Raw genomic sequence first — 25,889 nt, 5'->3', positions numbered from 1 at the left:
GCTCGGAGCGAGTCGTTGCTGCTGCTGCTGCTCTCGTTCAGTTTCAGCATCGGGATCTAATTCTGGATCATAAATAAACGGCTGAATCTGACTGTTAGCCATGGTTTGTTTTGGATGTTTTTTTCCTCACGGTAATGTCACAGTTTTCAAACGCTCTCGACGCAAAAGCCTACTGGGCGCTCGTGATTCTTTATCTCCGCCCACACGTCACGCCTACAGACGCTCGTGTTTTTCCGGGAAAAATCGGTACAGACTATCTTTCTCTTATGAATATAATAAAACTAAACTATACTTCACCCCCCCTTTAATATTTTATTTGAAAAAATATATGAAAAAAGAAAAGCATTCAGTTGAAATATAAATCTTTTGTAAATGTTTTTTTTTTTTCAATCGCTTTTTCACTTTTGATCAATTTGATGAATCATTCTAAATAAACGATGAGTACATATTCCCTTTAAAAATATCTCAGTCTCTTATAAAATATACCTTTGTAATTACAGCAGAATTACGTTTGTAAAATTGTATGTGGTGTGAATGCATGTAAGGAAAGTTTTTATTCTTTTTTTTTTTTATTATTATTGTTACACCTTACATTTTTTGCGTCACTGGATTAAAACTTTTCTTAAAAATAGCAGAAACATTTTTCAAAACCATATGAAAACAACACGACTACAAAGAGCAGATCGTACCTGAGGAATTTGAAGAGAAACATCTAAATAGTTTGTTTGACTGAAAAATAATTGAGTCTCTTGAGCTATGAGAGTAAAAAAAACCTACATTATGAGGAAATAATTTTTCCTCTGGGAAATGAAAATTTGGGAAGCTGAAGTCAGAGCTATGTTTATAAAATGTGTTTAAAAATACCTTTAAAGTCTCCTTTAATGTCATATTCAAAGCTGGGTGCATGCATTATCCAAACACACCTCTTAAAATGAAAAAAAAAAAAAAAGTATATATATTTATATTCTTTTTTATGTGCTATTAAAGTGTAATCATCAGCTCATCCTTCTCTATTCATGAGAATCACATTCCATTACCCATAATGAAGAGGGAAATCATGATGAGCTGGCTAATTACTGTTGCTCACATGCATCTGTATTCCACTCCACTCTAGTCGCAGGTTAAATACCTGATACAGTTGATGAACCAAAGCTTCAAGTCAGCACCATCCTCCAAGAATCAATTGAATTCTGCTTCACGGCAAGAAAACCAAAGGGGCTTTATTAATATAGAAGCAGTGAGGTCAGGCTCCTCTTCCCTGGGAATACAGCAGAAGACCTTCTTTCGGTTTAATAAAGGTGTTTTGGGGTCGGATGCAACCACTTCCAACATATCAGTGATGTTTATTACCTATCTCACAGTCCTTCATGACATTCCCACTGCTACAGTGCACCTACATGCCTGCTGTTTCTCCTGAGAGGTTTTCTTATGCGTGGTGTGAGCAGAAGACGGGATGGAGAGTAGCTGTGATGCATGAGAATTCAGGGTTACATTAACCCATTTCTCCTTGGAGGCTCTCCGTTTGGGACTGCACAGATTGAGGCTGATGAAAAAAATGCAGGTTCCCTTAATAGCATTTGTTACAGGAAATCTAATATGACTCACTTTTACCCCTGCGAATCAGAAAACACAGAGTCCCAAATGTGATAAACACACACCTACTGTATGTGGCTAGAATATGTCTGAAGACCCCAGAGGAACATTTTAGAGCTCAGAGGTGGCTTCGGAGACACACTGAAGGTCTTTGTTGTATATTCTCTTTTGTGAATGTTTATTCTGAAATTCCTTAGAGGGATTTCTTAGTGTTGCTAAAGAGATAGTTCATCCAAAAATTAAAAGGTTGTCATTATTTACTTATCCTGTATGACTTTCTTTTTCCTGCTGAATACAAAAGATAATACTTTGAAGAATGTTGATAACTGAGCAGTTGCTAGTAGAAATTGACTTCCATTATTAGTATTTTTTCCATACTATTGAAGACAATGGCTTTCCTCAACGGTTTGGTTTCAAACATTCTTCACGAACAGAAGAAAGATTTGGATGACAAAAGGATGAGTAAATAATGATAGAGAAGCTACACGATGTCTAAAACGAAAATTATCACAAATATTTCAATTATTATTTTCAGTAAATAAAGCTGATATAAATAAAATCAAATAAAAGAAAATTGGGAAAAAATTTGAAATTAAGTTCAATTAAAATAAAAAATTAATATTAATTGGTATGAAAGTAAGAAAGAAAGAAAGAAAGAGAGAAAAAAAGAAAGAATAATAAATTAATGAATTAATTAAAATTTAATACATTCAAAATAAAGAAAAACATTAAACTTAAATGAAAATTAAAAATGTTTCCTTGAAAACTAACTGAAATAAACAAATGCCAGTTTAAAATTACTAAAAATAAAACTGAAGAAAAAAAAGCTACATAGAAACATATTAAAAAATTAAAATAAAAATGAAAATGACAAAAGCACGTAACAACTGCAAAATCTCTTAAATTGAAAAGAAAACTGAAAATATACAAATAAATGCTAAAATCTGTATCGATCAATACTTTAACAGTACACAAATAATAATAAAATAACACTGGTGAGATTTAAAATCATTGTTGATATATGGTAAGAGTATTATAGCGCAAATGGATAGTATATCCCACATAATCTGATGACGATTGTTCATGTTGAGACTTTGATTGCATACTTCAATCTTGAGCACAGTGTGTGAGACATCTGTTAGATTACCAGTTTTATTGTTCAGGAAATATATAAGAAATAATAATAAAAAAATCTTCATATGCTCTGTAGGAGAAACAACTGAGATCTCATTTAAATGTAAAGAACAACAACAACAACACATACTTCCGTCCAATCATCCATGATTTCCCAATGCCCTTGACATGACCATCACTTATAAATAGAAATAAATTACAAAGGCCAAAAATAACCAAAGGAGATGCAAGATGAAGAGCGGCGCGGGTCAGTGAAGCAGGTGATGATGGAGAGAAAGGTGCCCCATTTTCCGTCACTCGAGCGCTTGTTCTTGACAGCTCTTTAATAGACGCCCAGGAAGCCAATGGCTCTCGACGGCATCAGCCTCTCATCTCTCCAAACCCTCACACTGCAAAGCTGTGCCTCCACGTACGCCTCTGAACGCCTCAGATGTTCAGGGGAGCGCTGAGTGCGGCATGATGTATAAGTTTGTGTTTCTAACACGACGTGCTGAGGTGTGTGTGTGAGCGGGACAGAGCTGGGGGGCTGTTATTGATTACACGTGTGCTGCGAGGAGACGCTGGGGCTCACTCCTGGGCTAACAGGCCTGTGAAGGGAGTGAGAGCGCTACAGAGGGGCGCTGAGGTGATTTCTCATCCAGGCCTCCCAGAACACACTCGCTCTTAACAAGAACACACACGCGCTCCCCCAGGAGCCACCCTTAATAAGGATATGAGAGATGATCTTATTACTTTGTCGATCTCTTCTTCGCTATCTTGATGATGTTCGATTGTGGGGAGGGTCGAGTAAAAACAAAGAGCTGTGAAAGAAATCCTCCCACAGGAATGAAAAATCAATCGTTTCTAGACAGCGATGAGACGAAGAGCAAATGGAGCAAGCGTTTCAGAAGAAATCTCGACAATGTCTCAAACCGTGCGCACGTTTGTCACAGAAGACGTTTCAAGGACAAAACAAGACAAAACTAAAGTCTCGATGAAGAGCAAATGGAGTGAAATTTCAAGAGGAGATCTTAATGATGTCTCAAACTGTGCTCAGACCTGCCGGGACACCGAAATGTGCACTTAGAGTCATTTCTATATTGAATTTTAAACCATGGATCATAAAATCTTCATAGCAGAGGTGTTTCAATGTCATGTCATCGATCCAAACAGTTTTAGGGACCGCGAGCATGAGCTCTTGAACTCTTCTGAGAAGGGAGCACAATTGCCAGGTTTTCACAACAAAACCCTCACTTGGAAAAATGAAAAGCAACCCAGGGCGACAGGGTTAAAGTAGCCCAATTCCACAGGAAAACTGCGGACTTGGCAACACTGGAAGGGAGGCGGGAGCACCAGCTCATTTTCATTTAAAGGAGACATACACATAAATAGAGCATTTTGGCTCATATCCTAAAAGTGGCAATTTCAAGAAGCTAGACAAAATGATCGGTGGGGTATTTTGAGATAAAACTTCACATACAAACTCTGGGGACATCAGAGAACAATTTAAAATATTGTACCAATGCATTGCATGGCACCTTTAAGGAATTCCTAATTAACAAGTTAATTGTAAGTAGACATAAATAAATAAATAAATAAATAAATAAATAAATAAATGTGTCCATTTTTAGAAGAAATATCTGAGACAAGTGAAACTTGGTCTCTCTATTAAATCTCCTGAACATGAAGGAACCTCAGAAAAAAAAAAAAAAAAAATATCATGGGAAGGGGTAACTATGGGATAAAATACGGTTTAAAACATAAAATGCTCCTCTGGGCTACAGAACAGAAAGCTGAAAAGGGTCTTGTGTGATCAGTAACTGCTGATATGACATGAGAGCAGACCTCCCCGTGACTAAACAGGATCCTATCAATCAATAGAAGCATAATGTGACGACATGACGGTAAGTGCTGGCTAGATTCACTTACGGTACTGTCTTTATACAGTAGCTGGCAGAGAGGGAGAGGATACAAGGAACAAACGCATTCATTCAGCACCTCCTGTTCAAACTAATTGCTTGTGAAACTGTATCTGACTCACTGGCTCTCCAAAGAAAAGCCCACAGTAGATGTCCTTCCTCTGGGGAGACCAGAGCAAAGGCCACAAAGGTCAGACTCTCATTCCCATTATCAGTCGCACACTGTCTGATGTAAAAGTCTCAAAGTAAGGGTTTGTCTTTTTACAAATACAGTTTAAAATGTGCCTTGTAAAAACACCTTAACTATTCCTTACATAACAATAATACAACTTTTTTTTAATTTTCAAGTAAAAACTTGAACTTCCTAAAAACATACAGCAACCTGACCTGGCTTTCTTTTTAACTACTGAAGAAATAATAATAAAACTACTACTACTACTACTACTACTAATGATAATAGTACTAATACTAATACTAATACTAATACTACTACTAATAATGATAATAGTACTAATACTAATACTAATACTACTACTAATAATAATAATAATATTGTATACTACTACTACTGCTAGTAGTACTTTTTATTATTGTTGTTGCCTCCCCCTCCAATATTTAAATTAATGTTAATTTATTTTATTTTTTGAGGATTAAAATAAGAATTAACATGTTTTTTTTATTAAAGAGGTGCATTTAATTCCATGGTGTGTTCAAGACCTGGAGAATAGAATAGAATAGAATAGAATAGAATAGAATAGAATAGAATAGAATAGAATAGAATAGAATAGTTAAAAAACAACAAGTTTGTCATTTCTGCCATATGCAGTGACACATTCTTGCACCTTATTTTATTTTAATGGTAATACATTGATTTAGTATATATAAGATTTAAGTATGAAATGTAAGATTAAATAGATTTATTTATTACATGGAATCACTTGTGAATCAGTTATAAAGTAGTGCATTCATAACAAAGTGCAAACCAGTTATTCGTGACAGATCAGATGTTTTGTCCCTTTCTACTTGGATAGCAGAAACTGGTTGTTTTATTTCCAGAGGAGTTTTAAGCATAAAGTTTAAATTGAAGGTTATCACTAGATGATAAGTATTTTAGTTGAGAACCACTAAGCGAGCATCATGGGAAAAACCCCAAACCCAATTAAAGCGCATTCATGGGATTCATTTCCACTGCTAATTCAATCATTGCCAACACTGACACTTCTAGAGCTCTCCACTCAAATGACCTTTGACCTTGATCAATGGCCGCCTGGCACTGCTGCACAGCCGGAGACCTGACAGAGCCTCTCCAAGCATATTCACATGGCATGACAAATCTAGTTTGTGGTCCGAGAGTTTCAAGCCACAACGGACTAAATAAAGTTTCTGAGTTTAAACATCTTCTAAACATGATAACAAGCTACATGTGATCATGTGTTGAGGATAAACAAACAGAGGAATACACAAACAAATTCCTCAGCACAAATGCACAATTAAACACACATTCATGAATCACAAATTCACATATGTGTCCGAATGGTGTTGGCATAAGCAGGCTCTCCTCACTCAGTGGTCCATTTGTAACCGCGGGCACTTAGGAGAGCTCAGCTGTAGCACTCAGAGAGGCCTGAAACGTGATCAGCGCTCCTCTGTTTGTCCTGGAACCCCTACAATGGCACTCTAAGAGGAGAATGAGGCCACCTCTCCTTGAATCAATACACACTGCCTTGTAAACAACTCCAATGACACCACCAAACAGCCAGTTTATGGGGCCTTTTTACATAGAAGGCCTCGAGAACAGAAATGTGGCCAAGGACATTAATGTCACATAATTTTCTGCATGTTTGTTGTTCAGCTTTTGCATTCAACTATGGTGGTTCTAGACTGATTTTGATTTGCAACCCAGATTTTGAATGCAAAAACAGGCCCATTTAACCGAAAATCAATCTCTGTTTAGCATAAGGAAAATTAAACTTATCTTTGGGATAATTACGAAAAAAAAAAAAAAAAAAAAAAAGGGCATTCATTGCATTACATTTCACTTCTTAAATTCTTTTATTCTGTGGTGATTATCATTACTGTAACAGAGTAAATATTAAAGAACTGTCGTAAAAAAAGAAAAAAAAAAAAAGAAAAAAAAAAAAAAATATATATATATATATATACATATGTATATATATATATATATATATATCAGTATATCAGCATAAATTAAACAAAGTGCCGCACATACAATAAGACGTATCATGAAGAATGTCACATTGCATAAATAAAATTAAATTAAATAAAATTAAATTAAATAAACTTTCAATTATCTTTAAGTCTCAGCAATGTTACTGTTAAATGATGTTGGAAACTTAAAAAAAAAAAATTGGGGGGAAATTTAAATAAAGCTGATATTAAAACATATAACAAATATTAGATGGAAATCCCTTGACAGTCTTCATGACTTTCACTGTCAGGAAAAAGAAATAAAGCTGACTGTTAAAATCTTCTATCATGGAACCTTAAGGGCAAATTCTTCTTACAAACACTTTCCATTCTTTTCCTGTTTACTAAAAACAACTTCAACAGCTTAATTCTGGGAACGATCCAAGAACCATACCCCAACATTCCCAGAATATTCTGGGAACCAAAAACCGCTCGCTTGAAAGACGGTATGGTTCACAAAGCGGATAAATGTGTTGTGGAGAGCGAGCCAGGCCCTCCATCAGTTCTCTCCAACTGAAAAGAAAGGTCAGTGAAGGTTTTGCTCCACTTCGACGGTGCCAGCAGTAAACAGAGCGAGTAGTCCAGAGTGTTGCCTAAACAAATGATTTCCTGGTTCCATAGACCAGCTCCCACCCCATCCATTCCACAAGGTCAGAGGGACTCTCGCCCTCCTCCTCACTCTCCCATCCCAACTCCGGGTAAAATTAGATTCGATCAGGCATCCTGCGGGACAGCCATTCTTCTGCGTCTGCTGAATCCCGCCGCACTGGAGATGGATATTAGCATCGTAATGCATGCCGCGCTTCTGGGACTGTTTACAGTTCCAAACATGTGTTTCCGCCCCGCTTTTGCAGCGCGGCTATAATGCCTCCAGTGTGCCCGCACCTTCCCGATCCGCTCATCAGTGGGCTTTCTCATTCAAATCAGCTCCAGATCAGACCGCTTAATTAGGCCGCACACAACGTGCAGCGCTAATTTCCCAAAGTGAAGCTCCAATGTGAGGAGCCTCTTTAAGAGCCTTTTGAAATGAATGAGCCTCCACTCCAGAAACATTACCTTGTCGTTACAAGCGCAAACACCAACAGAGGGCTGAGAAAGCTGATATGAATTAGCGTCATTGAAAGCGCCAGCTCGGCAGCTCCCTCATGCATCCACTGGCAGGCTAACACAGTGAGTTTTTAATTTGTTTTTGGGGGTTCGTTTTGATTAGTTCTGGCTGAGATGAATGCACCGCATCAAGAGTAACAATAAACATTTTACTCTGACATTACTGCATATTAGTGACACTCGCTAGTTGCTTGGTCAAACGACATTCAGTACGTTTACATGGACAACAATATTCAGATTTCAACCGTGTAAACAGAGATTTTTGATTACCTTAATATAATCGAATTAAAGGTTTAGTTCACCCCCAAAAAAATATTCCCTCATTAATTAACCTCATGTCGTTCCAAATCTTTGGAACACAAATAGATATTTTTGATGGAATCTGAAAGCTCTCTGACCCTCCAAAGACAGCAATGATATTACCATGATCAACATCCAAAAACATCGCAAGGACATCAGTAAAATAATCCAAGTGACACCAGGGGTTCAACCGTAATTTTACGAAGCTATGAGAATACATTTTGCATGCAAAGAACACAATAATATAGCTTAACAACATAATTGTTGAACAATACTTCCCCAGAGTTACCATCGTAGTAAGTGTTGTTTACATTCAGAATACGTGCAATGTCTACGAAACGTAAACGCTGATTATACTGATTACGTTCTGGGGTACTCTCCAAAAGTCATTCTCAATTCAATATATTATGTTATTTTTGTTTTCTTTGCACACAAAAAGTATTCTCGTAGCTTCATAGAATTACTATTAAAGCCCTGATGTCACACAGACTATTATGCCGATGTCCTTGCTACATTTCTCTGCGTTGATTGTGTTGAGGCCCGTTCACACCAAGCACGATAACTATAAAGATAACGATAAAGATATAGTTATAAAAATCGTTCTCAATATTAAAGAATAGCAGAGTCCACACCACAACTATAACGATAAAGGCACAGAGAAACGATATCGTTGGAATCACTTTCAGAACGATTTTTTTTTTTCTGATGAATGATAAAAACATTGCCAACCAATCAGAATCAATCCTACTGTAATGAGCTCGTGAATTTAAAGCAGCAAATGCACGTCTGCTTAGAATACACAAACAATATTGTTCGCTGGTGTGGACGCTAATATCGTTATCTTTATAGTTATCGTTCTTGGTGTGAACGGGCCTTTAGAGTCCTTGCTGTCTATGGAGGGTCAGAGAGTGCTCAGATTTAAGATTAAATATCTTAATTAATGTTTTTCGAAGATAAACGGAAGTCTTACGGGTTTGGAACGACATGAGGGTGAGTAAATAATGACAGGAATTTCCTTTAAACTAACCCTTTAAGACGTGGAGTATTCCAATAATTGCATTATTGAAGTGCAGTATAGACATGTACATACCTTAATCACACTATTACCGTTGTGTAGGACTTTTCACGGCATTTTGCTACAAAATACCATTTGACGGCAAAAAAAAGAGCATGGCTTCAACAACATCGTCATCTGTTTGCACATAGATCATGACAAATATTTAACTGCTCTTGAAGATTTCATGAAATCAACAATGAAACATCCAAAACTGGCATCATAATGACATTTGTAAGTGAAATTTCCTTGGTACATAATAATAGGTGCCTTTAATCAATCCATGTAACATAGCACGTAAAATGGGAACTTTTTAAAACCAACCCATATAAACACCTTAATCATAATATTTTCTTATTTAGAATAAGGTAAATAATTAGATTACTGATGTTCATGTAAACATACTGTAGTCATAGATGTGGTGTGATATGTTATAAATGTGCGGTGAGGCTAATGAATCGCTTTGCTGGCGTTCTGTTGGAAATGAGAAACAGCGACGCCATTTTAATACAATTATCATTGGGTAATGCTTTTGTCTTTAAAGATCCTTATAAATTAATTAAAGACCTCTGTGGTTGATTCCTCTTTGTAAATCTGTCAAATAGAATCATAATATTGTGGCTGCGCTAAAAGCGAGCTAATTATGATTCAGTAATGACTCAGAGCAGGTCAGTCATTGTGAGGGCCATCTAACTGGCATATTTCATAATTAGAGAGCCAGCAAACGCATCTGGTCTGTGAAGCTGGATAGAGATGCAGCTCCACCTCATTAAAAGCAGCATTTCATTCCCGTTCAATGGCATAATCCTGTCGCTACGGACTGCAACTCTGTGGCTCAGCGCTCTATTAGTGGAGAGATAGCTGCATATTTTCCTGGAGTGTCTCGCTGTTTTCTTCTTTTGACATCTTTGTTAGGCAGCGGTTCTTATTTGTCTGTAGGATGGACACACAAACGTATGCTGACACACATCTCATACCAGTCTCATACCAGTCCTTCAGGCAGTCATTGTGAGGCCGACAGCACCTCCCAAAATGAAGCTGAATCCACTCATCAAATGCTAATTAGAATTAGCATTTGCATGTATAACTCCAGTGCGGGAAAAAAACTTTGTCTGGCTCCACTACTTGTGAAAAGTATGCTACATATACTGTACAATATAATTTGGTAACTCTTAACAATAAGGTCTCACTTGTTTAACATTAGCTAATTAATTAACTGAAAATTACAAACCATGCATATTGTTATTGGCAATTTTGATAGTGAAAATAAGTCAGAGAGTGTCCAAAATGAAGTCTTCAGTTTATCATTTTGAGTAAAACCTTGGGTTTTTTTCTTCTTAATAATGATATGTATTCTCATATTAAATATTCACATGCATTCTGTGTTTGCAAGATGTAAATTTTTTTAATTTCAAACATAATAAAAGGACAATTTTGGTTTTCTATGACCAAAAGATCTACTTTTTTGTGTATATATATATTTTTTTTTTCAGATTTACACAGATCTACATGCACAGCAGATTACTGGTAAATAAATAAATAAATAATACAGACAACAACAATAATGACTATTGCTACTGTTGTTGTTATTATTAAATACAAAAATAATATAAAATGTATTTTTTATGTTGTACTTAGAGTAACAATAAGGTATTTTTATAGAGAATTATATAAAATAATAATAATAATAATAATAATAATAATAATAATAATAATAATATTTAAATAAATAAACATAGCAAAGCTTGTGAATAATTTTTCTTCCTCAAAACAACACCAAGAGATGCATACTGGACTAAAATTTTAAAAACAAAAAAACAAAGATTCGGTCTGATGGTTTCGGTGCACTGCTTGTGTAGTATATTGTGAGATGCTTTAGGAGCACAGATTTATTGAACTCTTGGTGATGGAGCACCTTTGAACGGACTGTTGTTTCAAGGCTTAACTCTACACTGGTGTTTTTGTCGCTGGTTAAGGTCAGTGTGTGCTGTGTGTGTGTGAAGGAAAGCTTAGCTCTGTGTTCACAGCTGGACGCATGTGTACAGACTATAAACTAATGCAGGGAACAGCTGGCAGCTCCATGACAACTGCGCATGGCAGTATACTGGGACCGCTAAACAGTTCACGCACTGAAACAGAGCTATTCACAAACATAAACAAATGCACAGGCATACCGAAACACTGTTAAAAATATGGACGTTATGGTGATGTGAATCTTTGTACCCACAGAACATAATTTTTATGACATTATTACAAGAAAATATATTTTAAAGGTTCCCTGAAATGCCCTGAAACACACAGCATTATTCTATGTAGTGACGTAATTTTAACTGAAACATATCGAGCTGCCCCGCCCCCTTTTTTAAAACTAGCCAATAGCGTTTGCTTATATATGCTCGGGCCAGAGCCGTTGAGCTCGGTAAAGAAGCATTTGACAGCCACTGTCTAGTAAATTACCCTTTAAATTCAATTTGAAACTCTTAGTAAAATAAAACAGTGGACATAATCATGCTGTGGCTGTGTAGTTGTAAAAGTTTTTAATATATGCAGACCCGCACATATGATCTGCGCCGTGCGATCGCATCTCTGGACCCGAGCCAAAATCTGGATCAGACTGTGCGCTGCCGTGGTTCATGTGAAACAACACTTTATTTGCATCAATAGAAAGCTTATTTACTGTCTGAATCGTTCCCTATCACCTTCATTGTGCACTACGAGTCATTCACCATACAGGAAACACTACACTGTAAACAAGTGACTGATCTCTCAACCGGCTCTTCAGTGTCTATTTATAGTGTAGGGGGCGGGCTCTTTGGATTCTAGAGAGCATTTGATTGGTCAGAAGATTTGATGAGAAGATAACGTATGATGAGACGTCAAAAAAATAGTTGAGCCGTTCTGGCAGAAGTGACGAACTGCAAGCTTTGAATGCTTATATCTTCTATATGTGAATTTTGTCACTATTTTGGAGCACACTACCTTATAGATAATCTTAAGACTAATATATTGAAACTAAAACCCCCCAAAAAAAGTATTTCATGGGGACTTCAACAACATATTATCTCATTACTATAAAAAACATATAATAAAAAAAAAAACTTTTAATTATGAGAAAATGTTGTTTTAATGCAAAAAAAATAATAATATTTAAACAACAAATTACCTTGTTATTATGAATTTTTATTATTATTATATATATATATATATATATATTTTTTTTTTTTTTCCCAGAAATAACATTCTTATGAGAAAATGTTTATTTTTAACAAGACAAGTTTTGTTTTTAGGTCATCTCATTATTATGAAAAAATATTTAGTTTTCTTGAAATTTGTTATGTGAAAAATATATATAATTTCATAACATCTCATTATTACTACATAAGTAAGCGAAAAAAAATTAAATGTGCAATTTTGCCACTCTATTTGCCACATATGCATGATGCGGCAACTGTTTTGTTTCATAATTCTGTTGTATTAAATATATTACATGAATATTGCTCTATTATAGTACCTGAACACATAAATGTACGCAATAATGTTACTGCATCCTTTTCACTAAGACGCTAGATGTGACTGGGTCAGTCAGTAATTTTAAGACATAATTTCGGCAAAATCCCCTGACACGTCTCAATAAGCCACCATGATGCCTGTAGCAAATTGAGTGCAGGAGAAGAAGAAAGAGGGAAGAAAAAAAGAGAAAGTAGCTTTGAAACAACTAAGCCTATTAGCATAATTTTCAAAGCCTCTCAGAATGCGAGTCCTCCTGTCGGAGCCATCCCTCTTCCTTGGTGCCATTGTACTGAATGTACTGCTCTGCTACAGAAGCTGGCACAATGGGAGCCCAGCATCGGCCACCACCTAATCCCCTATTGTGGCAGGTTTATGGCCGCCTCTTTTTAGGGGGCCCCTTAGCTTCCTCCGGAGCTGCCGGACCACACGGAATCGGCTGCCACTGATAAATCTCCAGTGCAGACAAAGAGATCGCAGGTCAGCCAAGGGTTCAGGGATTGTGCTGGCCACTTTTAATGTACGCTGACTGTCAGCCACAGGCATGACTGATAACAGAGGTATTATTTTCACAGAGGAGCACTGCCCAACACCAGCCATAAAACCTCCTATTCTAATCCAAATGACCTCCCTCTGGCTATTGTGAAGAGGACGCGATTCCGTGCAGAGCTCAAGTGCGATAACCATGGCCAACACAGCCGCGGAGAGAGGAGGGATCCGTCCGCCGAAGAATTACTGTCTATCTCTCCATTGTGTCCATGTGTGGGAGGACTAGCTGCCAACAGCCGACAACAAGGAGGTGTTCCATATGCCCACCCCCGAGACGCTGACAGAACATAAAAATTCAGGTGGCAGATTCGCTATCTGCTCAGCGTAGGTCTTTTCTTCCCCATCGCGTTTCCCCATCTCTGGTGATAAAAAACGCCTAGAAATCTAATGGGCCGAAGAAATTATTCAAATGCTTGTGCTACTACTCCACCCACGTCATCAATGAATACATGCATATGGGATGCGTGTGAGAGTGTGAATTCTTTTTGGCTCTGTTCCAAAACTTCTACAGTCTACATAGACATTGGCAGCATCTTAACCTCCCAAGTGACTGATTTGGAACACTCTAAATGGGCAGAAACTAACAATCTGTAATGGAAAGACACAACTTACAACTCATTCGATATTAGCATGTTGCTAAGCAAACAATGCAAGACTACAACTTACAACTCATTCCAATAGAGTCTGATATTAGCATATTGCTAAGATAATGATAGAGTTCAATGTTAGCATGTTGCTAAGCTAACAATTCAAGACTACAATTTAAAAACCATTCCAATGGATTTTGATGTTAGCTTGTTGCTAAGCTAGCAATGCAAGGGTTCAACTTACAACTCATTTTGATATAGTTTGATGTTAGCATGTTGCTAAACTAACGATACTATGACATGGTTTCACAGACGAGGCTTAGACTAAACCAGGATTAGGCCATAGTTCAATTAGGACATTTAAGTATTTATTTATTTATTTTTAATAAACATGCCTATTGTTGATTATCTTGAGACAAAACAATGACATTGATATGTTTTATATGTTTCTTTAAGTTGAAACAGCTCAGACTTACATTCAAATTTTGAAGTAGGCTCAAGCCTTGGGTACAACTTCAAGTTTAATGCTAGCATGTTGCTAAGCCAACAATGAAAAAGTGAACGGGAAAACAGCTTTCAGAGCTAACATCACTGAAAATGTATGTGCTGGCATTAGTGCACTTTATAGAGTATGATGTTAGCATGTTGCTAAGCTAGCAATTCAAAACTACAATAAGCCTAAACATGCAAAACAAACCAATGCGAATAAAATATTGGTATATAAAAAAAAAAAAAATTAATATTTCTCTCAGTTCCTCCACCATGTTGGATATAGTTTTTCTTTCTTGTTCTTTTTTTCTTCTTCACAGAGCTTGTCACAAAACATTTATAGGACTGCCTTCTACACTCAGCATCCCAGTGAAGATACCTTCGAATTTGGCTAAACTTAGGTATCTTTGGAGGCAGTGTATTTAATATAATTATCATAATTACCTTTTGGAGCAGTCTTCGCAAATGGAAACTGTTCCTACAACGCCCTAAAATGGTGCCTTTGCAGGCAGTTCACTAGGTTTTGGAGCAGAGCGCTGAGTGTGTTTCTTGTGTGTGTGCTAAGTAACGGAGGAGAGAGCACTCTAAACAAAAGCCTGTGCGAATGACCAGCATGTGTGAGGAATAAGTGTCCTCCTTTTTAAGAGTGCTGAAATAGGTCATCTCCAACACTTCATAAAAACAACACTGTGCTCCAAGTGAGGACAGCCCACTTCCTCTTTTACCAGCTCCTGACCAGGAATATATTTGCATTCCATGCACAAGAAACAAAATAGCAGGGTTCTCTGGAACACTTTAGGATAGGGATCAATTCTCACTATTAACCATTTACTTATTAGCATGCACATTATTATCATATTTACTGTTTATTAGTACTTTTAAAGCACATATTCTACACCCCTAATCCTAAACTTAACAACTACCTTACTGAATATTAATAAGCATCAAATTAGGAGTTTATTGAGGCAAAGTCGTAGTTACTTAATTTTAAATAGTGAAAACAAGTTGGACTATAAAATAAAGTGTGACCCAATGTCTCATCCCTAAGATCATTATTAAAGGCACTGTTCACTCAAAAAACTAAAATTCTTTCATCATTTACTTGCCATCATCTTTCAAATTGAGATGAATTTCTGTGAAACACAAAAAGTGATTGTTTGAGTGATAGCCTAGCTGTTCTTTTCCACACTGAAAGACTATTGGAATGACATACCATCTGAGACTGAGTAAACGATGACAGAATTTTCGTTTTTTGGTGAGCTATTTCTTTGAAAGCCAAAAATGTGTAAATGTGATTTCACAAATCCCAGTTTTATACATCATAGCCTTGATTAATACCCATTCTTACGAAGAGTGACATGCGATTTTATTTTCGCAGTTTATTTACACAGCTGAAGTCTTGCTTGGCCAGTGTGTGTTCAGTAACTTTATCAAGGGAACTAAAGTAATGCTCAGCAAGAGGATTTAAACCGCTGCACTAGAATCTGTTGAATTTTCTAGAAAGTCATTGCCAAACCACAGCTTTTCATTGTAACCATATGGCCGGTCCCCGTAGTCACCTTCCTGCTTACTTCACACCTGCTGTTCCAGGAGAAAACATGAAGCTGTTCAAACAGCAGATGAATGATCACTCATTTACTGGAGATCATTCTCAAGATCCCATTTAGTTTCCAAATGACCGGGGAGCCCTGGTAACCCACACCCAATGTTCTGACCAAATCATTAATAAAACTGGATTTGCATTTCCTGAAGGAAATACCAGTGCTTGCAAGGCAGAAACTGGAAAGTTTTAGGTAACTTTAGGTTTGAGGCGTTGAAAAAAATGGTGCAGCAGAGTTGCTTGTTACAGTGCGACAGTCAATCCGCAATTTGTAATTTTAAAGTTCAATGCATAACCGGATAGTTGCTGGGAGTGTATGTACCTCAAGTTTTGCTGAATTTCATAGTCCTGTGATCCAGATTCTGGCACTGAAGATATGTCACTTGCTCATAATTAAGCTGTAAGCATGAAGGGCCCGTAGGAGGCCTCGGCTGCCTGAATATAAAATATCCAGAGAAAAGATCAGGTTATTCAGCGATCAGCAGCTCCTGCAAGGGTCAGGAAGGGGTCTGACGCCCTGGCCGTTACGGGCAGCTAACAGAGCGAGGATGCTATTTAGATTCCTCCGGCAGGTGCCCCGTTCCAGCCCGGGCAGAGGGGCCCACAAATCAATCTTGTGTGTCGAGCCACTCCACAGGGTGTCCGCACATTTGTTAAGGCTTGCCTGCCAGCCAGTCCCCATTCGTCTCTCTGAGGAGGCCACTCTAGGGGAAAGGCTGTCTCACTAGTGGCCGCGCCGTGCAGGCTGGGTACGGGGAGCTGCGTCGCCATAAATCAGCGGGCCCCTGCACGGAGCTGCGCGATGAGGCTGTCAGGGTCGGAGGAGACGCGCCATCGCAGGTGATCCACAGACACCGTGGCAGGACAGCACTGAAACATCAAGAGTCTCTTCTTACGCGCCCTCAGACAGCTGTTGAGAATGTCCCTCTCTTTCTTCATAAATACCCACGCTCACACTGACAAGCGCTCACGCTATGCTCTTCTGTTTGTTAACAGTGTGTTACATAAAATGCCCTCCTGCGGCTCGGCTCCTGAGCCACGGATATTTTCTGATGACACAGCAGAGCGGCAGAATTTATGAGACTAGAATAAACCTTTTCTGAAAAGTACAAGTGCTTGCAAACAACCTCAGGCTTTGTCAGAGATTAAATGTGAATGCGGCGGGTTGCTTGATGCCTGTGCTTTGACAGTGAGAAAAGAATGGAAAAAGCGCAAGGGTTTTGAAATGAGCCCAACGCCAAGGGAGCGAGCTCCTCTGGGTCCTCCAAAGATATCTTGAGCGCACCAAGAAAGGGAATGCTTGAGGAGGGCTGACATTTTACACAACACCTCCTCTTTATACAAGGAGAGGGGCAATTATCAGACTGTTTGCACCAGTCAGGGGGGCAATTACCTGAGAGAAAGGTCAGAAGCGGTGTTCTGCTCCAGGTCCTCTTTCACAGGATTGATTGCTAACCTCGGTTTATCGCCGGTACTGATACGCTTGGTCTCAAGTGATTTTGTCTCCTTGGACTTACTGAGATTTCCTGACACAGTTCTCTGACAGACCTTTGTTTCCACCAACTAAGGTCTTTACATGAAGGGTGGTCAGCTGGATGAGTTGATCTTTGCTGTTGTTATGGCATATTACATGTACATTTAAATAAATACATCCCTTTTCTAAAATAATATAATTAATTAAAATGAATTTATTTTTATATGAAAACCTCACATATTTTTTTTCACCTTCATGTTCCTGCCATTTCCTTTTCCCCAATAATGATATATTAATAATGAATATTGGATTCAATCTTTTTAGCAACTTGTTTTTCTTTCATTTAGCACATGTTTTGCTTTTTCTTTTTGGAACTGACTGACTGTGTGAGTCCAAGATTTTTGAATGAACTTGCTAAATTTATTTATTTTTATTTTATTTTATTTTTTTTACATATAATGAGGTCTACAACAAATCAGAAAAAAAAAACAACTGTGCTAACCGAAACAAAACAAGTTGACAACAATTTAAAATTTGTTTATAATACAGAATAATCTGAGATACAAGCAATTTTAAAAAGGCTGGTCATCACACCAAATTAGGTAGAGGATTTTCAGGTAGCACAGGCTGTTAACATTATGACAGGAATGACCAACAAATCATTTATGCAATCATATATAACATATATGTTAATATGCCACTGTTACTACTACAACTACTAGCTTTTTCATTTATAATATAATAATTAAAACAGAAGCAAGGAAACCCACTGTACATCAGACAAAACTTTAGTCTGTAGTGCCAAATCTGCTCTGGGTGGTTAATATAAAGGGGGACATAAGGCCATGCCTTCTATCACATAAACCAGTGTTCAGCTTGTTTCTGCTCAGCCTTCAATCTAAGCACCGCACAGTGCTGAAAGAATACCTCACACTTCAAGACACAAGTTACATTCCATGCTAAATTACTGTTATAGACTCACACATCTCCCAGATTCAATCTCACAAACTGCCTGGATTCAAACTTTCTCTTTCTATCTCTTTCTCTCTCTCTCTCTTGCACACTCTTTCTTTATCCTCAGTGTTCCTGCTCCTTCAAGAAATGCTCATACAGCAGAACACAACTTTAGATAAAGAATCATTTTGCTGGAATTTTTGAGGCGTCTGCATAAACTTGGATTGAGTGGGAAACAATGGCTTAATCTTCACTGTTACAGAACATCATGGCTCTTTCTGTAAGATCTTATACGTTCACTCAAAGCAGGAACACATCACATGACACACAGGAGAAAATAATGTACTAAAACGTGTACACGATTACTACTGCATTCCCTCGATTTACGTTTGCATTCACTCGATTTATAAATCGTGTGCTCAATTTCGCAAATCGAGTGAACGCAATAGTAAAACATGGCAACACAGCAGTAATTGTGTACACGTTTTAGTAAACTAAGGGAACGAATTAGTAAATCGTGAGCACAATTTATTTATTTTTTCTTGCATGTCATGTGCAGGGCTCCCTACAGAACAAACGCATTGACACTTTTCAGTTCTTCTCAGCACACTAACAAATACTTCTAACTGGCATAGAACAGGCTTTTAGGAAAGAATATTGTGCTTACAAGAGCTTTTGTGGAAGAAATAATTTGCCAAAGGTTTCAGTCTACACATAAGTCCTTAGTGTTTTTTTTGTACATCTGTTTTTTTTTTTTTTTTTTTTACCTATCCAGGTCTATTATTGCAGTGTATATGTATGTATACACACACACACACACACACACACACAAACATATACAGTTGTGCTCATAAGTTTGCATACCCCTTGGAGAAATATGTTAAGAATTTTATAAGAATAATACAGCTAAAAATAACCCTGTTCAAAAGTTTACATACACTTAAATCTTAATACCGTGTGTCATTTCCTGTGTGATGTGTTTTTCTGTTTTGTGATAGTTGTTCATGAGTCCTGTGTTGGTCCTGAGCAGTTATTGAGCTGCCTGCTGTTCTTCAGAAAAATCCCCCAGCTCTTGCACATTCCTAGATTTTCAGCATCTTCTGCATTTTTGAACCTTTTCCAAAAGTGACTGTACAATTTTGAGATCCATCTTTTTACATATGTATATTTTGACATGCAATGTATGTGTCTAAATACATGCATGTGTCTGGATAATTAAATGACTGTACTAAACTTACACTACAAAAAGTTTAAAGTATTTACACTTAATATTTAATATGTAAGTATTAAACTTTTTTTTTTTTGCTTCTAGGGAAAAAGATAAAAAGAAAACATCCACAGTAATCAACATCATGCCATAAATGCTGTCGATAGAGACTGAATGAAGCCCGAAACATTCCTTTAATTCATCTGACAACCAGCCATCTGGTGGGAGAGCTTGGGGTTTGTAAAGTCGAGAAGCGAGGGAGATTTTATAGATGGAGGCCTATCAAGGGAGCAGCCTTGGTCTCTGGCCTTTAGCAACTCACTATTAGTTACACTGATAGATCTCTTAAGACATCAGAGGGGAGATTAGAACACACTTTACTGTGAAAAACAATCCCTTCAGCGGGCCCCTCTACCACAGCCTGATCGATGCGCACTCAAACAGGCCTTGTCAGGGCTGGGCCACTTTGATTGGCTGGCACTGAGGAACAGACAGCAGACAAGCTGACAGCGACCCTCCCCATAAGCCTCCCATCGATCTTGTGAAGGCCCTGCTGCCACACACACAGAGATGCTGTCTGTCCCCCGCTGCCATGCGGACATTGCAGAGAGCACACAGCATGTCACCGTGCCGTGACACGTACATGCCAACACATGCTTTCTTACACACAAGCACACACGCTGTCTTTCCCACATGTGTGACGAGGGAAGAAACAGAATGAAATGTTGCACAAATGGCCATTTTGTGAAGGTCCTTTTGTTAAGAAAATTCCTTGTATTTTCACAGTTGATGACTGCAGACTAAGCGTTTTTTTTGTGTGTGTGTGTTTGTTTTTTACAAAAGAAGATCTAAGTGGGTTATTATGGAAGCCTGTTTTCACCACAGAGTCAAAATAAAGGTAATTGCGACTTTTTATCTCACAATTCTGACTTTTCCTCGCAATTTTGAGTTCATATCTCACAATTTCACCAACATAAGCACAGAATTAAGATGTACAATGTAGGTCAAAACCTCATACTGTAAATGAAGGTCTACATTTCAGTGCCTTTCCACAGAGACTTCATGAGACTTCTCCTGCTCGCATTGTGATCTGTGATCTAACGCTTTGAGTGACCCACCATATTTATTTTAAAATATTGTATATATCCCTCCATGGAATATTTAATTCACACTTGAATTGTGGCTCTTTTGTGTCCAAAATTGTTCAAAAACATCATGGTACAAGGTTTTCACACTGACAGCTGTCATTGTAAGTAAGTGAGCAGCTCCATTTGTTTGTCCGAGGGAGCAACAGTAACTAAGGGGGGCGGGGCTTACCAACAGGTCAATTGTGAGAAAAAAGGTTTATTTTTTTTAGTGTTATCAATCAATTTAAAAAAGACACAGTAGTAGCAGTTATAAGTGGGGTATCCAGCCCTAGGCTCCACCCCTGTGTTAACAGTGTTAAATTGAAAAAAAATAAATTAATTAATAATCGTGAAAACATACATTTTGACAGCAATATATATATATATTTTTTTTGATGGCTGAAATAGGCTTCTATAAGTTCTAAATTGATACTAGAGAACAATATTTAAATTAAACGTATATGGTGCATTTACAGATACATTATGTATTATACATTATTTATATAGTGCCTGCAATGACTATGAGTCCTAAATGACTTCTACTTTAACTAATTTATCTTTATCTAAGTGCTGAAATGCCAGAGTGAAAAATTCCATTTGCATAAGTACTCACTTGAAGAAGCTACAAATGAGAAACTAACAAGGACACAATTGCCTTATAATTGGTCCCTGTTCCAGTGAATCATTAAAATAACTTCCACATTTTGAATCATTATGAGGGACAGCTGAGAAAATGAACACTAAAGTGCAGTCCAAAGAAGATTTTTGCATTATATAAGCTTATTACAACAAGTGTTTGGGAGTCCCAGCAGAATCGGTTTAATTACCTGAAAGTGGACTGCAGTCTGGGGCTGGGCTATACTTTTTGTGTTTATCATTTGATGGTAAAATTGGTCAGGCGCTAGAGATTTAGCTGTAGGCTACCTTTTATACCACAGTGCATACTGTATGCACAAAGGTAAGAGTAGATAACACTGTTTAATGCTATTTACACATGAAAGTGGAGAGGAAACATTCAGAAATGTGGAAATATAGAGTGGGATGTGTCCTAAACAAGTCACAAAGATTGGGAAATTTTGGCACAATATATGCCAAATTAATATTCAATTCATGTGAATCTGAACCGTTCAAAAGTTTTAACCCCATTAAAAATGTTATACATATCCAACAAAATCTGACGGCAATTCATGACAGTTTTATGTTTTGGCAAATTTGAGGCGACTGTAATTTCTATGAATTTGTACGATCTCATTCATAAGATTTCGTATGATCTGATTATGCCCAGTAACAGCTAGGTTTAGGGGTGGACTTTTATGATTACTTTTTTCTAAAAATTGCAATTCGTACAAAAGCGCCACTTTGTAAAATAGTTATGTATTCCTGTTCCCTTGTTTGTTCATTAAAATTGGCATGCAAAAGAAATCCCAATCATCTTTTCTTCTCGTTCTATTAAATAATGTATATCCGAAAGAAACTGCATGATTATGATTGACAGAAAAGTTGTCAGAGAAGAAACTGACGTTAATGTTTTTTGATTATTATAAAGATTATGAGGGCACATTAATAAAAATAACATGCATAAATATTTTACAATAAACAATGCAATATGGTTATATTGGTAAGTTTTGATTTCATTCTCACTTTCTCCACTCAAAACTTGTATTTTTTACTATCTGTGGCTAAAACATACAATTGCAAGTTATTTGCAGAGAAAAAGTTTTATTAAGTTATTTCAATAACAATTCATGTATTATTCTTAAGGAAACATTAAACTAAAAATCTTTTGTAGTGCACCTTACATATTGTGGCTAATTTAATGCTTCCATCTACCAATAAAAGTGTAATGTTTTCCACATTTTAACAATCCATTCTGCAGATTTCCCCCCTGCAGTTTCCATCTGGACCTGCATATCAGTCATTCCAGAGGTGTTATGCGGACAGAAATCGTTGATACAGTGATGAACCCACAACATTTCTGTTTTTTTTCACAATGAAACACGGGGCTGGAGTTGACATGCTGCTGATGAGGGGTTTTGTTAGGGGGCTAAAGCCCCGAACAATGTGATTACAGTAGGGCTTCCAGAGGACGAATGTGATGAGGAAATCATAGGATCAGAGGAATGTCCCCCTACTGGGCGCACACATGGTATTTCGCTCTATTCCACCTCTTCTAGCTCACCGCTGTGACTCGGACAATGAGCCCTGCAAAGCCCATGACCACTCTCGCTGGTGCAGGATTGCAAAAACTGTGTCAGAGAGCCAGTGGGCCCCATAACTCCGCCTGGAGAGCCTTTATGCCATGCAGCTATTTGGCGTCCACACATTCCCTTCAATAGGACAAAGCAACATGGCCAACCCAAGCTTATATTTAACATGAATAATGAACATGCATGTAAATGGCTTTCAGAGAGTCATAAATAGAGCCTGACGCAGATTCACTGACCCAACGGCTGGACTGGCGTAAGAGTGGCCAATGATGATAAATGGCATCTATTTATTGGCATGTATTTCGCTTGGCAAAAATATTGGCTTTGGATGAACTTCCCTCAGCTCTGTTAATGCATTTCGAGACCTCCTCTGGCATTGATTTATCCTAAATACAGCAGCAATCATAATTAGCCCAATTAAAGTGATGAGTAATAACCATGCCGATTCTTCATACACCTGGAGACAATTTTCTGATGCTCTACACTATGGTGCATTAATTACCATTGATCCACAGCATGCAATTTCCATTTGCACATTGTTCTACAAATCTCAGCTGTAATTTACCCTGAGCAAACAATTATGCAAGATTAGTATTCCTTTAGTGACAGTAGCACAGAGAAAAACAAAGTTGCAACGCCGGTGTAGGGATCTATGGAAAGAGCCTCATATGCTTCATATATATATATATATATATATATATATATATATATATATATATATATATATATATAAAGTTTAAATAGAGATATTAAAAGATCTGAGGCTGCATGTTTTATGTATGATACTGTGATTAACACCTAACTTTCAACAATCACATGCAGTGTGATCGGATATCACTTCTAGACACTCGTTTGCATAATAACTACATGCAAATGAAACTTAACAAGCAGTCATATCTATTTAAATGTAAATCAATGTATTCATAGGTCTGTCCTCATTAAACATGGCAGGCTGTTAACTCAGAATACTCAGATGAAAGAAAAATCGTGAATGTGATCTCATTAATATCTCAATTGTTTCTCCAATACAGCAGTGAGATTAAAAGGACAGCAAATGGACATTGGCTAAAGTCTCTGATTTTTTTTTTCTCCCAAGACATAGTAATAGCAAGCTGGATTCTAAGTCTTTTCTACTCTAGAGTCACATGATCATTCAATATACTGATATGCTACTCAAGAAATATTTATAATTATCAGTGTTGAAAACAGTTAAAATGGTGAAGTTTTTTTCTTCTTCTTCTAGTATTCTTTGATAAAAACTCCAAAGAACAGCATTCATTTTAAATAGAAAACTTTTGTCATGTTTTATATGTCTTTAATGGCACTTTTGACCAATTTAGTGCATCCTTGCGGAATTAAAGTATTTTCTTTAAAATATAAAATCAAATGTTTCTGACCCCAATCTTTATGAAACCTAACTGAAAACCCCATTAAGTCTCCTGAAAAAGGAAATTTTAAGCAATATAATTTCCCTTTGGGAAGGTCTGCAATCACAAAATAATATTTTACTTTCTAAACTGTGACTGTGCGAGGGTAAAAAAAAAAAAAAAAAACTATAGTCTGAAATTTGTTATTAGTGCTCTGTTTCAGACATACACCTCATAATCTGTTTTCCATTTCTTATTAGAGTCGTTGTGCTCCGCTGTTGTGGTTTCCAGTCATCCATCCGACAGCACTGTTAAGTCTTAATGCATGGAGAGTGTCAAAACACAGATATAATGTGCAATTAAACATGACTATTACTTGTTTCATAGACATGACTCTCCGTAAAACGAGTCGGTTTCAGCTGTTTAAATGCTGCAAGTCTTTTTTAATGGGAAATGAAGAGGTTCTGATGTCATGGTTTTACTGCTCTGCTCTGGGAGTGAGTCTTTTCTTTGGCCTCATAATCTCTGAGGAGCACAATAAATGAGCACAGGCTTTATACTTTAATTGTGTAACACCGTCTCAGTAAGTGGTCTTTGGCAACAGAGCTGACATTCCATTGGCAAGACTAGAGAATCAAGGAAAGTTAAAGACGGATAACAAACGCAACTCATCAATTTAACAGATTTCAGCTGTGGTTGAAGATCCACCCTGTCAGTCAAGAGACTTTTTTGAAGAAACAAGTAGCCAGCATGATTGCCTTAGTGAGAAATCGCTTTTAAGAGAATATTGAGTAAAGTTACTTGTTTTGTTGCTAAACGAATCTGCGTTTTGAACAAATCTGTAAAAACGAATCAATGATTCACTTTAAGAACTTTTCTGAATGAACCAGCATTTTAAATAAATTGGTTGAGTCTGTGTTTTTAACTAAAACTTTCAATTCAAAATTGAATGACTCCCTTATAAAGATAGTCACTTTAAGAATTTCTGAATGAATGTGCTGAATAAGTGACACAATTATTTGTTCACTGAAACAGTCACTTGTGTAATTGAGTGGTTGAGTGGAAAAAATCAAATGACTCACTTCTAACATCAGTCACCTATTTAGTTTTTGAATGAATAAGCATTCCTGATTGAATCTCTTAAAAAAATGATACAAAGACAGTCACTTTTTTTGTAACTGAATGAATCCGCATTTTTAAATAAAACATTTTCACTGGTTGAGTGAATGATTCAAATTACTCACTGAGACAGCCACTGGGTGCAATGATTCATCATTTTATATATCAGACAGATCTTTCCTGTTAAAGTGAGTGTTTTTTGGTCAAAATAATTTGCATTGTGTACTGGACTAGACTAAAATTACCAAGAAGGCTCAGAAATCCAAAATGTAAATCCTCAACCTTTAAAAACCAATCGGTTTCATTCCATTTGTCAAATATCTCAACGGTGGAATCTTAGCGGAAATATGTTGCGAGATTAAAAGAGAAAACGAGGCCGGAAGTGCCTGCCGGTCAATTTTCCATGAT

General features: G+C 37.1%; 1 protein-coding gene across 3 annotated transcripts in view; it reads right to left on the bottom strand.

Annotated features, from left to right (window-relative positions):
- epha3 (eph receptor A3) overlaps positions 1 to 25,889 on the bottom strand; it is a 114,783-nt gene that overhangs the window by 53,871 nt on the left and 35,023 nt on the right. The window lies entirely within an intron of this gene.

Source organism: Carassius gibelio, chromosome B9 (genome assembly GCF_023724105.1).
Source record: "Carassius gibelio isolate Cgi1373 ecotype wild population from Czech Republic chromosome B9, carGib1.2-hapl.c, whole genome shotgun sequence".
Lineage (NCBI taxonomy): Eukaryota > Metazoa > Chordata > Actinopteri > Cypriniformes > Cyprinidae > Carassius > Carassius gibelio.
Note: the sequence above shows the minus strand (reverse complement) of the source record. Positions and strands in the feature narration are given on the sequence as shown.